Source organism: Haliaeetus albicilla, chromosome 1 (genome assembly GCF_947461875.1).
Source record: "Haliaeetus albicilla chromosome 1, bHalAlb1.1, whole genome shotgun sequence".
NCBI lineage: Eukaryota > Metazoa > Chordata > Aves > Accipitriformes > Accipitridae > Haliaeetus > Haliaeetus albicilla.
The window spans coordinates 70,487,667-70,498,895 of record NC_091483.1 but is presented as its reverse complement, the minus strand read 5'-3'; positions in this window follow the sequence as shown (position 1 = coordinate 70,498,895).

The following is an 11,229-nucleotide window of genomic DNA, read 5'->3' as shown; positions in this document are numbered from 1 at the left end:
CAGTACGTAGCTGGCCCTGCTTTGTTTTGGAGTATGTATGCAGCAATACGGTCTTTGACCTCCAGACTTGTTGTGCTTGGTGAGAGCAAGAAATAGTATTTCGAGCAAGAAATAGTATTTCTGCTGGGGGTAGAGGGAGGGATCAATCTTGTTAAGCCCCAGACAATAGTGTAGTTTTATCACCGGAAAACTTAATATGTAACAAGTAAGACATTCCTGGGTGAAATTTAAATGCCTTTGATATGCATCAGGCCAGATTTCATGATCTAATCGTTCCTTCTGACCATAACTTTGGTGAGATATGCAACGCAGGGAGCTGTCTCACCAGGGGTCACCGGGAAGCAAACTACAACCCAGAGAAGAGTGGCCTGAATTGTTTCCTTTAGCAATTTTTTTAGCATGACACATTACCGTCTTCTCAGGTAATAAATGACAGGGGAAGCCTTTTCTTGCCCAAGAAAAGAAATGATACAATTTATGAGAAAAAAAAAGTACTAAGAAAACACTGTGTAAAATAAGGTAACAGCAATATAACACCAAGTACAACTCTCCCATAAAATCTACTGGCACGCAGCAATGATTATAATGTAGGTGTTATCTTAGGTGTAACGTGATGGTACAGATTGCAAAAGAGATGTGGAAAGTGTGTGATCATGTTGAGTAGCAAACAGGAAATTGTTCCACTTATGGCACGCAAAGGAAAAACTCTCTTCCATAATCAAATAAACCTGAGTAAATCATCAGGATATCATCAATTGCACTTGACGAATGGCCACTTATACTGTGCAGAACACAATTTTGGCAAAGCACCATACTGGCATAGTACCAATCCTGCCATGCTCACGAGGCAGGCATGTGTGACTCAGGAGAGAAATACATTGGTGCTGAGTGACTGTAGGCTCCTCTTCTACCATAACTATTTGAAGTGAGACCTTTTGTGCTGTGAATGGGAGGTGGGCACACTGTCAGCACATCTCTAAAGGGCAATCCCCCCCAGATACTCATAATGTGGTTACTGGTGGACATTTAGGCTCTCTTTCCATTGAAAGGGCAAGTACTAATAACAAACAAGACAGACAATAGAGCAAAACAAAGAGCTAAACAGATAAATAAATAGTGCAATCCAGTTTTGTATACTTTCACTAATACATACTGCACTAGCATCCTGCTGGTCATGAAAATACATCAGCTAGATATTTGCTATGTCATGCATTAGCCGATAATGGACAAACCCATATAAAAATACAGGAAGAAGATTTTTTGGTATAGAATTCCAATTTTTAAAAAGTCCTGTTACAGTACACATATCAGTAAGTGCATTGTTGTTATTACAGGGCTTCCCTAGGTGGTGGTAAAGAAGAATTTTACAGCTGAAGAATTTTAAGCTATTGACTTCCACCTAAAAGAGTGACCAAAATACAACTTAGTTTATGTCTTTAAGAGACTATTTCTTTAAGAGCCCAGTTTCTATGGAGAAATCAAACAACTTTGAGTTGAATTAAGACAATTATGATTTCTATATTAAACTCTCTTAGAAGTATAACATTTTTTATGCTGCCATCATAATCTAATAATCTAAAGTTTAATGATTTAATGTGAACTTCACAACCCAATGCCAAAACAGACATATTCATATTGAAAAAGAGTATCTATCATATTTATCAGAATCTGGCACCATTTAGAAAACCACTCCTAAGAGATGTTATCTTTGACACTCAGATTCCCATTATCCAAACTTGCTTTTCCTTTCCTTAAATATATCAAAAAAGTTAAGAATACTCATCGGAATTTAATTTATTTCAGTAAGTGATTTGCACACTATATCCTAAAACCCAGTATTGCAGCATTGTTACTTCATGTATAATGCAGGTGTCCCAGAGGTTAGTATTTATTTACATTAGTTCAATGCCAAGGTGATAACCGTGGCTTGAAAGCAATAATACCTGGGAAAGCAAACTCACCATTCTGTAAATAATCACTCGAAGCCTGTCTTACATTTCCGCATATTGTCAAGCAGAAGGAAAAGATGTCAAAAAAAGGATTAGCCCATAAACGTGATACCTGTAAATTGTCCAGCAGTGATGGGTGGATGCTGCATTCCACTAAACTCTCCAAGGATCTGGGAAAAATCAGCAGCAAGAGCACATGGTGTACTTTATTTCAAGCTTTCCTTTCATAAACCCGGTGGTAGTTCCTTACCTTTGGAACAGAAATGGGGTGATCTGTGCTGTCCATCTGTTATCTTGTGGAAGACAGTGCATTGATCAGGTCATTCAGACATTACTCCAAGGGAACAGGAAGAGATGCTATGAACTAAAGAGATTAAATTAAGTAGCTTCTATCTCAGGACAGCATTTCCGAAGGTCTAGCAGGACCTCGTGATAACAGGCTAAGACCCTCTGGGAACCAGAACAGTCACGTTGGAGCTAGCGAGTGCTGGCTAGTGAGATCTTGTTTCTCTTAGTGCAGCATGCAGAATGGGAGAGCAGCCACATGGATGTCCAGCCATACACCTGATCTGAATAAGGGATAAAACAGGCATCTAGCAGGAATACTTTAGAAGCAAAGGCCTCTACTTTTTAGTCTGGAAGGCTGATCTTAGGGATGTCCTCTTCAAAGATACACTAATCAAAAGCCACGATCTGGCTAGGGCCTGGCAAAAAGTAGCAGATTCTTATAATTGTCAGTGCTGGAAACCTCATCAAATAAAATCCAAGAACTTCTTGGAGAAGACAGAGCAGTCTGGCTGGCTGAGCTGGAGGTTTTCTGCTACTTGGCATTAAAAAATGCTGTCTTTCAGCCACTTGTCCATATGGATGTCCGTTCTTTGCAGATGGGCCACTGTTGAGAAGAAATGGTAAAAACCCTTGGACTTGTTAACAGCTGAAATAGTGGGAACTGATACTAGTTGATGATATAGGTGCCCCCTCAAGCTCCCAATGATTTTTTCTGGAAAAGCAGGAGTGCCAGGGAAAATACGCAAAACTCAGATCACACAAAACCTGCACCCCAATCCCAGTTGCTGTGACAGGAACCTGACTCAAAAATGCAACTGCTTGTGCTTCTTCCTTAAAATGCACATTGCTGACACATGGAAAGAGCTTTGACTCTAGATTATAACACAAATTCGAACTATGGACTTTCAGATAAAGAAACTTGCATCCTCTGGAAAAGGTGGCACGACAAAGGTTTGTAAACAAATCCAGCCAACTCTACACAGTCTCCTCTGGATGCACGGGAAGACTGTCTCCTTCTGTTCCCAGGTGAACACCCCGCAGCCTCCTGGCCCACGTGCACACCTCCAGCTCTCCCAGTGCCTCCACTGAGTGTGCCCCAGTCATGGTGAGCGCAGGCACAACCCTCTCATCCCACCAGCCTGTAGCCCAGGGAGCAGGGTCCCATGGACTGGGCAGGGCCGGTTGGCAACCTTCCTCCTTTCTGTCCAGCCAGCCGCTGTGGCACTGAGCCTCGTTCACACTACTCACGCAAATCAAGCAGCTATACAGTCCAGCATGGCATCTGGTCGTGCTCTCTTGGACTTGACTTTGACAACCCAACTCAGCTGAGTTTCTTTGTACCCAGTGTGGGCCTCGGTCTCATTTCGTTTTTGGTATCCTGTAACAGAGGACCCCCCCCGAACACCTTCAGAGATGAGCAAACAGAAGATTTCTCACATAAGCTTTTATAAGAAGGGTTCTTGAAAAAAGACTGGAGATGGCGAGCAGACCTAGAGGCTACAGCTAAGAGAGATGACCTCCAGTCCGAGGTGATCTGTAGGTCCCTGTGTATTCTTGGAGTAGGATGAACTGCTCTGGGAGGACACCGAAGTGGTGGCTGGAATCACTGATTGTTGTCAGCCTCTCTCCACTGCCCTGCCAGAAGTGCTGCATGTGGCAGGGTGAGCTGACAACAAGTATCAAGGGAGACTACTGCATGTGGAAGCCCTGCCTCTTCCTTGGTGACCTTCCTTCTGACCATCTGTGAGAAAGAGAACAAAAACGGTTAAATGATACTTCTGTATTGGACAAGCACTGGCCAAGCCTCAGTTTTGTCAGTCGTCTCCGGTGTGGTGGGACTGTTGTGCTTCAGAGTTTTTCTGGCATATCCACATCACCAAGAAGCCTGGAGACAGCTACGCTGCCAGGAGACCTAAGTAAGGCGAAGTGTTGTCTTCTGGGTTAGGTGCTATCCCTGTGCCCCTTGAGCAATCTGCTGATGGCACATCCCTCGCTGCCCTTGGGGCCCTGCCCACGTTGCCACTGCAGGACTGGCTCTACCGCATGACCAAACCAGTCAGCTGCAGCAGGCTGCCCACAAAACCGAGTAGCACTCATCTGCCAAGGAGTGTAATCTAACCACCTTGAAAGACCTTTCCTTCATATCAGTGCTTTGTTGGCTCAGCTGGTCATTGACTCTTGCACAGTCCAGCTGTGACGTTCTCTGTGCATTCATGGTTATCAGCGTAGGGTCAGCAACTCTCTCAGGTTCCAGCTCTTTGTACAATTGATTTTGCTGCCTTACTGTACACTGCAGATTTTACTTCTGCTTTCACTGAGTCTGTTAACCTAGACATTAATAAATCAAGTTATGCTGACCACAATAAAGAGGAATTGATTTAACTTGTTTTGTTAGTAAGTCATGTATGATCTGGTCCCTGCACAAACCTCCACTGTTTTCAGCTTTGAATTTTTCTTAATTGCTCAAGCACCTCATTGATTCTCTTAGCACTGTTCAACCCCTAAAGTGACCACAGGTGCCAGAGCTCCAGTGCATGCATCTTTGCCCATCGGCTCCTCTCTCTGGCCTTGCATTCTGAAGACTCACCACCTTGTCTTTGAGTCACGTTTGATCAGGCATCACTTTCTCTGCTCTTGTAAGGAAAGATTGGTACTGACTTGCCCTTGAACATAGGCATATAAATATGGTAAAAATTTATGAGTGCATATTTGTGATACTACCTACCTTTTCATCTCTTCTTTTCTTTTTGCCTGCTTAAGTTATAGCCCCCTTAGCTGCCCTGGTACTTTTCTATGTGGTTAAGTAATAGAACTGTCCTTGCTGGCATGGTGATACACCGATCTGACATGACGTACCGAGTATCAACTCCTTGTCAAAGAGTTTTCTTCCCCGTTAGACACACTGCTCTGTTCTGCAGGACCTCGCTCGCCGGCAGCTCTGGGTAAATGACCCGCAGCAGAAGAGAGCCAGGCAGCACGTACGGACCTCACCGAGCTTGGCCGGGGCTGTGAACTGCTCTTCTTACTGTGTGTGCTGCAGGTTGCAATCACACACGGGAACGGGTCTACCATTTCCGAACCAGAAATCATTTCAAAGTGTCAGTCTGGATAGGGCCCTGGGAGAAGCGGGGCTGGGAGGCAGACGGCGGTGCTGCTCTGCCACCTGGTGCTGGAGCCCTGTCCCGGCAGGTCACCCCCGCCACCCTCCCAGATTCCTGGGCCAAACCTGGCACCCAGTGCCTCTCCGATCAACACTGCCGGCACTACATCTAGCAATTCGAGAAACGCACGCACCGGATTACTAAATGTAACTATAAAAATGTTCTTTATGACTTCTAATACTCATACATATCATTCCCCTTTGCGCAGGGCAGTGCTGGTGACTAAATCGTGTCCTAGAATGTGCTAACTACTGGTTGCAAAGATGTAACTACCAGTTAGCCATTTTTTGGCATTTATAGGCATTATTTTCATTCTTAATGTCTGAGTCTAAAAAGTATCGAATATGTACATGTATGATCAGATTAGGCGTGCTCTTAACCCCCTCCTTTTCTTGATGTTTCTGTTTTACATTTTTTATATGATGCAGGTTTCTGTAGTTGTAAACTGAGGCATGGCTTAGTCTGCTGCAGTAAAGATTTGTTTTTAACTGCCTGAAAGTGGATTCTCCATGAAGATTATAAAAAATACTCAGCAGAAGGGACTGTTTTGTACCTTCAAACAGATGTTGAGAAATCTGTAGAAAGACTGGGTCTAAGTACCTTACACTTTGACTTATTTGGCTGCAGCTATTTCTCCCCACAATTTCCCCATCCTGAAGCCACTACCCCTGCCTTCTGGGGTTGTACCTGGGTGCAATCGCCACCTCTAGAGTCTCTGCACTAACAGTGATACGGAGACCCTAGCAGAGCAGCAGCAAGCCAGTGCTGCCCCCCCTGCAGGTCAGTATATTTCTGATGGCCCTTCAGGGACAATATATGCAGCAAGCCCCTAAATTGCTGTATAGGCCACGCACCGGTTGCAGGCTGCATATAGGCAACAGGGTACAGGGAACAAAGGTTAAATATGCCAACCCAGAAACCCGTGTCATATCTGGCCTGTCTTCAGAGCATGTGAATCACAGCATAGACACCTGTTAATATTTATTTGGCCTAAATATTCACCCCTGGCTACCCTGAGGAGACTCCCCCCTTCCCGTTTTAACGCTTCCAGGCTTTACGGAGTAAAGCAAATCACCAGGCAAACACTGAGACCTGGCTGACACATCAAGCAACTCCCAGGTAGTCAGATCTTCTGACAACCCAGCCTCACTAACGTTGATAAGCCATGTTTTCAGGGGTTGCTACATACAGATGAGTCATGTTGAACAGACTTACGGCAATCACACAGACTAGGCAATTGGGAATGACAAGCATTTCTGGGTATCCAAGAAGAAATCCCTTTCCATATCAGGGATAAACTAAAGTTCAAACTTTTATCTTTCTCTAAGGGAAATCAGAACCGACTGGACTAACTCAGAGATGCGCAAGGGCTGACTGCCCACAGCGCAAGCTGGCTGGTCTGAACCAACAGTAAATAACCCTATTGCAGATGCTCACGGTTACATAGGCAGTATCCTTAGCTGCCAGCGAACCTGCAGAACGCGAAAAGAAAACAGCTAAGCCTGGCTTGTATTTTGTGCGAGTGTCTCTCAGCTTGGCTTATAGGGAGCCAGTGTGAACTATGAACTGTAGAACTTCACGAACCTACAGCCATCTCTGAATCTCCTCTCATCAGGATGTAATTGCTATTACAGCTACGTGATTGAATATTTCAGAAATAAACATGGTAAGTTCAGAATGAGTTTGAAAGTGAGGCGTATTCCTCAATCTCGACATAATTGCTGCAAGTCCCAGGTAAATAGGCCACAAAAATAGTTTCTTCTACTGTCTCTGCTTTAATAGAGAAAAATGGCAGTGCTTCAGATATCTATAACGGTGCACAATGCAGTTTTTTTCTCTTGATTTTTTTCAGGGAAAAGTGGGGGCCTGTTGTTAAATAACCTGGCACCAGGTGATAGAAAAAGCTCAAGTACTCAAGGCTTTTTGGCCTTGGTTTTCACAGACAGGCCTGCTCCCAGACCTCTGAGGGTGCCAGTGTGCTCTGGAGGAGAGAGGCGGCCATCAGGAGGAAGCAACATTAGGTCTACCTAAAAACTGGATGCATTCAAGTCCATAGGGCTGTGATGGGGCCCACCCAGAGCTGCTGAAATAGTTGGCCAATGCGATTACGAGATAGTTATCTATCATCCATGAAAAAAAATCACATTTATCATTGGAGGGCCCTGATGACTGGAAAAAGGCTGATGTACCCAACACACTGCTGCAACTTTGAATAAAAGGAAGACCCAGGGAACAGGGGCTAGTTCACTTCCACTGCAGTCCCCAGAGGGATGAAGGAGCACTGCCCATTGGAATTCAATCCTAAATACTTGCAGGACAAAGGAATAGCCAACACAGACTTGCCACATGCAAATCACACTTGACCACTTGATAGCGATGCATTTCACCACTGATAGCAATGCAGATGAGGGGAAGGACATAATGCAGCACATCCAGACTTCAGACACCTCCTCCCACAGCAGTCTCCCTTAGAAGCTGAGGTATGTGAGCTGGACAAATGGACCACCGGGCTGAGAGCAGCAATAAACAACTTAACATCCGACGGGTGGCCAGCAGGTAACAGAGAAAGTATTCCAGGGGGACAATAACAAGGCCATAGTGTTCAATCTCCTCCTGCTACTAACAGAAAATGTAAACAAGGGACAATGGCCACACAATACAGCTTGGGAATCTCAGGTTGGACATCAGGAAAAACTTGACTGGAACAGATTACTCAAAGAGGCTGCATAATCTACATCCTTTTAAGTTTTCTAAGACTTGGCTAGAAAACAAAACACAGCTGACCTGGTCTAGTATTGCTCATAGTCCTACTTCATTCATGAGATTAGACTAGATGGAGGGATGAAAGGGATCTTCAGGGTCCCTTCCACCAATATATCTATGAATTGGTATAACTGATTTCATTCCTGTCAGTAAAAACACTGGTATTTCAAAGAAACTATCTTTAGTATGCAAAAGACATGCATTTATTCATTGCAGCTTATACCTTCCTCAAGGGGGGGCAGTGGAGGGGAAGGTGCTGATCTCCTCTCTCTGGTGACTGGCGATAGGACACGAGCAAATGGAATGAAGCTGCATCCGGGGAACTCAGATCAGACATTAGGAAAAGGTTCTTCACTGAGAGGGTGGTCGGTCACTGGAACAGGAGCCCCAGGGAAGTGGTCATGGCACCAAGCCTGTCAGAGTTCAAGGAGCATCTGGATGACACTTTTAATGATATAGTTTAGGTAGTCCTGCGAGGAGCAGGAAGTTGGACTTGATGATCCTTATGGGTCCCTTCCAACTTGAGATATTCTATGATTCTTTCACTGATAAGCTCCATTCCCAACCCTCTCTGGGGAGCTTTGCACTCTTAGCACAAGCATCTGCTGTGTATATGAGAACTTGTGACTTGTCCTAAGCCCAGCCAGTTAACTGCATCATTCTGCTCCTGGGCACAAGGAAGGCACCTTCTTCTCCTCAGTATACTTTCATCGCAGAGATAGCCATGGCTAAATTTATCATAGGGAAAACATTTGATCAGCAAATCCCTCCTTGTGCCACAATCATGAAACAGTATCTGCAGTAACATGCTAACACATGCAGTAGGAGAAATTCTCGGGAGTCTCTGCTTTGAAATGTAACTTCAAAAAATTCAGTTCTGGCTTCAAGGATCCCATAGCTTTGTCATTTTGCTTCAGAAAAATATTCTGTAAATAAGATTTTCAGGCAGTAATCCTCACTCTGAGAAGCTCTAGTGGTTAAGAGCAAAAGCATTTAGCAGAGGAACAGAGGTGCCAGAATATCTGCTGTGGGTCTGTCCATAATTTATCATGTGTCCAACTTGCTACAAAACAACTTTCATCTCCAAATGGATTTGTGATGTCCTTTACCTTTCCATTAAAGATCTCATTTAGGATTTGCTGATGATATTCCACAGAACAGCTGCTGTTAGTTCTGGCTGACCAGCTTCTTGGAAGGCCAATGTTCTTTACAAGCATAGCAGAAATAGAACAAGCAACCACGATTAAATCACAGTGTTAAAGAGGGAGGTGAGAAGAACCCCTGCAACACAGCCTTGTGAGGTTAGTTCTGCAAATCCATCTGTGGCTTAACTAAGCTGCATTTTCACTGCAAAGCAGATGAGCTGCCAGTCATGGTGAAATGAAACCTGCTTTCCAGTAACTACTAGCTAGAGCTAAAAGCACATTCATGCTCAAAACAGAAACATTTAAGAATAACGGGGCTTGAGGAGCCATGTTTGGGCAGGTCTTGAACTAACATTAAAATACAACTCTTAATATAGCAACACTGAAGGTTTGGTTTTTTTGTTTTAATTTGCATTCCCACTTATAGCCTTAATTTCATATTCATGTCAAGTACCTCACGTATTTCATTTTGTGGTCACTACACTGTGTATACTACTACTGAAAAACAGAATTTGGGGATCGTGGAAGTTAGCACCTCATAATAGTCCATCCAGTCTATTCCTGCCGTTTCTCTATCCCAGAGGCCAGGGGGTTGATAGCTTGCCACAAGAACAGCCTGCTACCAGCTGCCATCTCCACACCCTCTCATCACAGGCAAAACAGGACTTACAGAGAATGGGAAAGAAAAACGATGGCTGAAAACAATCACAATCTGTCCAATCGAAAGAATGGCTTCCATTCCTACACATACATTGTATAGTCACCCTGACAGTGAATGGCTATCCCTATTGTTTTGCAGAGGCTGACAGTCTACAGTTTTCAGACCAAACAGGGTTGTTGAGGAGAAAGCTTAAACTCAGCAACACTGCTTCCATGTAGCTATCTCCAGAAAGGTCTGCCTTCTCTTTGGAAAAGGGCTTTTGCTTTATATAGCCAAATAAGGAGTTCAGTATTTGTCTCCCCTTTAGAAAAAAAAATTAAAACATGATACACCTGGCATCTTAAGATATCAGTGGAAAGCTCAATGAAAGAAAACCCAGCTTTGGGGTTGTTTGTGCAATTGAGATTAGAAAGCAAGAGGGGTGCTCCTGCCCCATTGCAGTTTCTTGACTTTTGAGTTTAGTACAAGACTTTCAGTCAGGGTAAATGCAAGTAATGTAGGGGCCTGATTCAGAACACTACAACTGGGCTCCTTTGCCTACGCTGGATCAACAATCAGCCTGTACTATGACATTTAGTCCAGCAGAAGAATATCTTTTCAGTTTTGTAGTCAGGATTTGCTATCCAACTACAAAGACCGTATTGGTCTTTAAGGAATTAGAAGCTCAGGCCATGTGCCAATAAACAAATCCAACAGAAGCTGAAGCACGAGCACCCACTCCCACAGGCAGGCATCCAAACAAGTCTTCATACAGGGTTTCTAGCTAACAGGCATTCCACATGAGCAGTATTACAAGGTCTTCTGGGAATCAAAAAATACCTTGTCCTACACGTCACCTTTTAGACATGGTGCACAAGCTCCAATGTGCAGGAAAGAATCCACTTGTAGTGGTAGGAGGCTTCAGGAAATTACGCCATCTCCCTCAAAAACCACATTTCAGTAGGAGGCCTATCTCTTAGAAAAAGTAGGATTTGCCAGTTAATTCCGTTCTTTGTCCACAGACATCCACGTAACTCCCCCCCCTCTTTATCGTTACTTAAATGACAGGGATTCAACTACAACAGGAACCCACTGAGCAGATTCAATAGCAACTCTTCCAGATGAGACTTAGGGAACGATGGATGAATTGCACAGGGACTGGCACAACAAGCAATAGCACAACAAGTTTTAAGGGCGAGATACTGAGAAATCTTGTTCATTTGGATCTTATGCCCAATTTCAAACATGCCCTTTTCCAAAACTTCTCTTGTCCTTGCACTGTT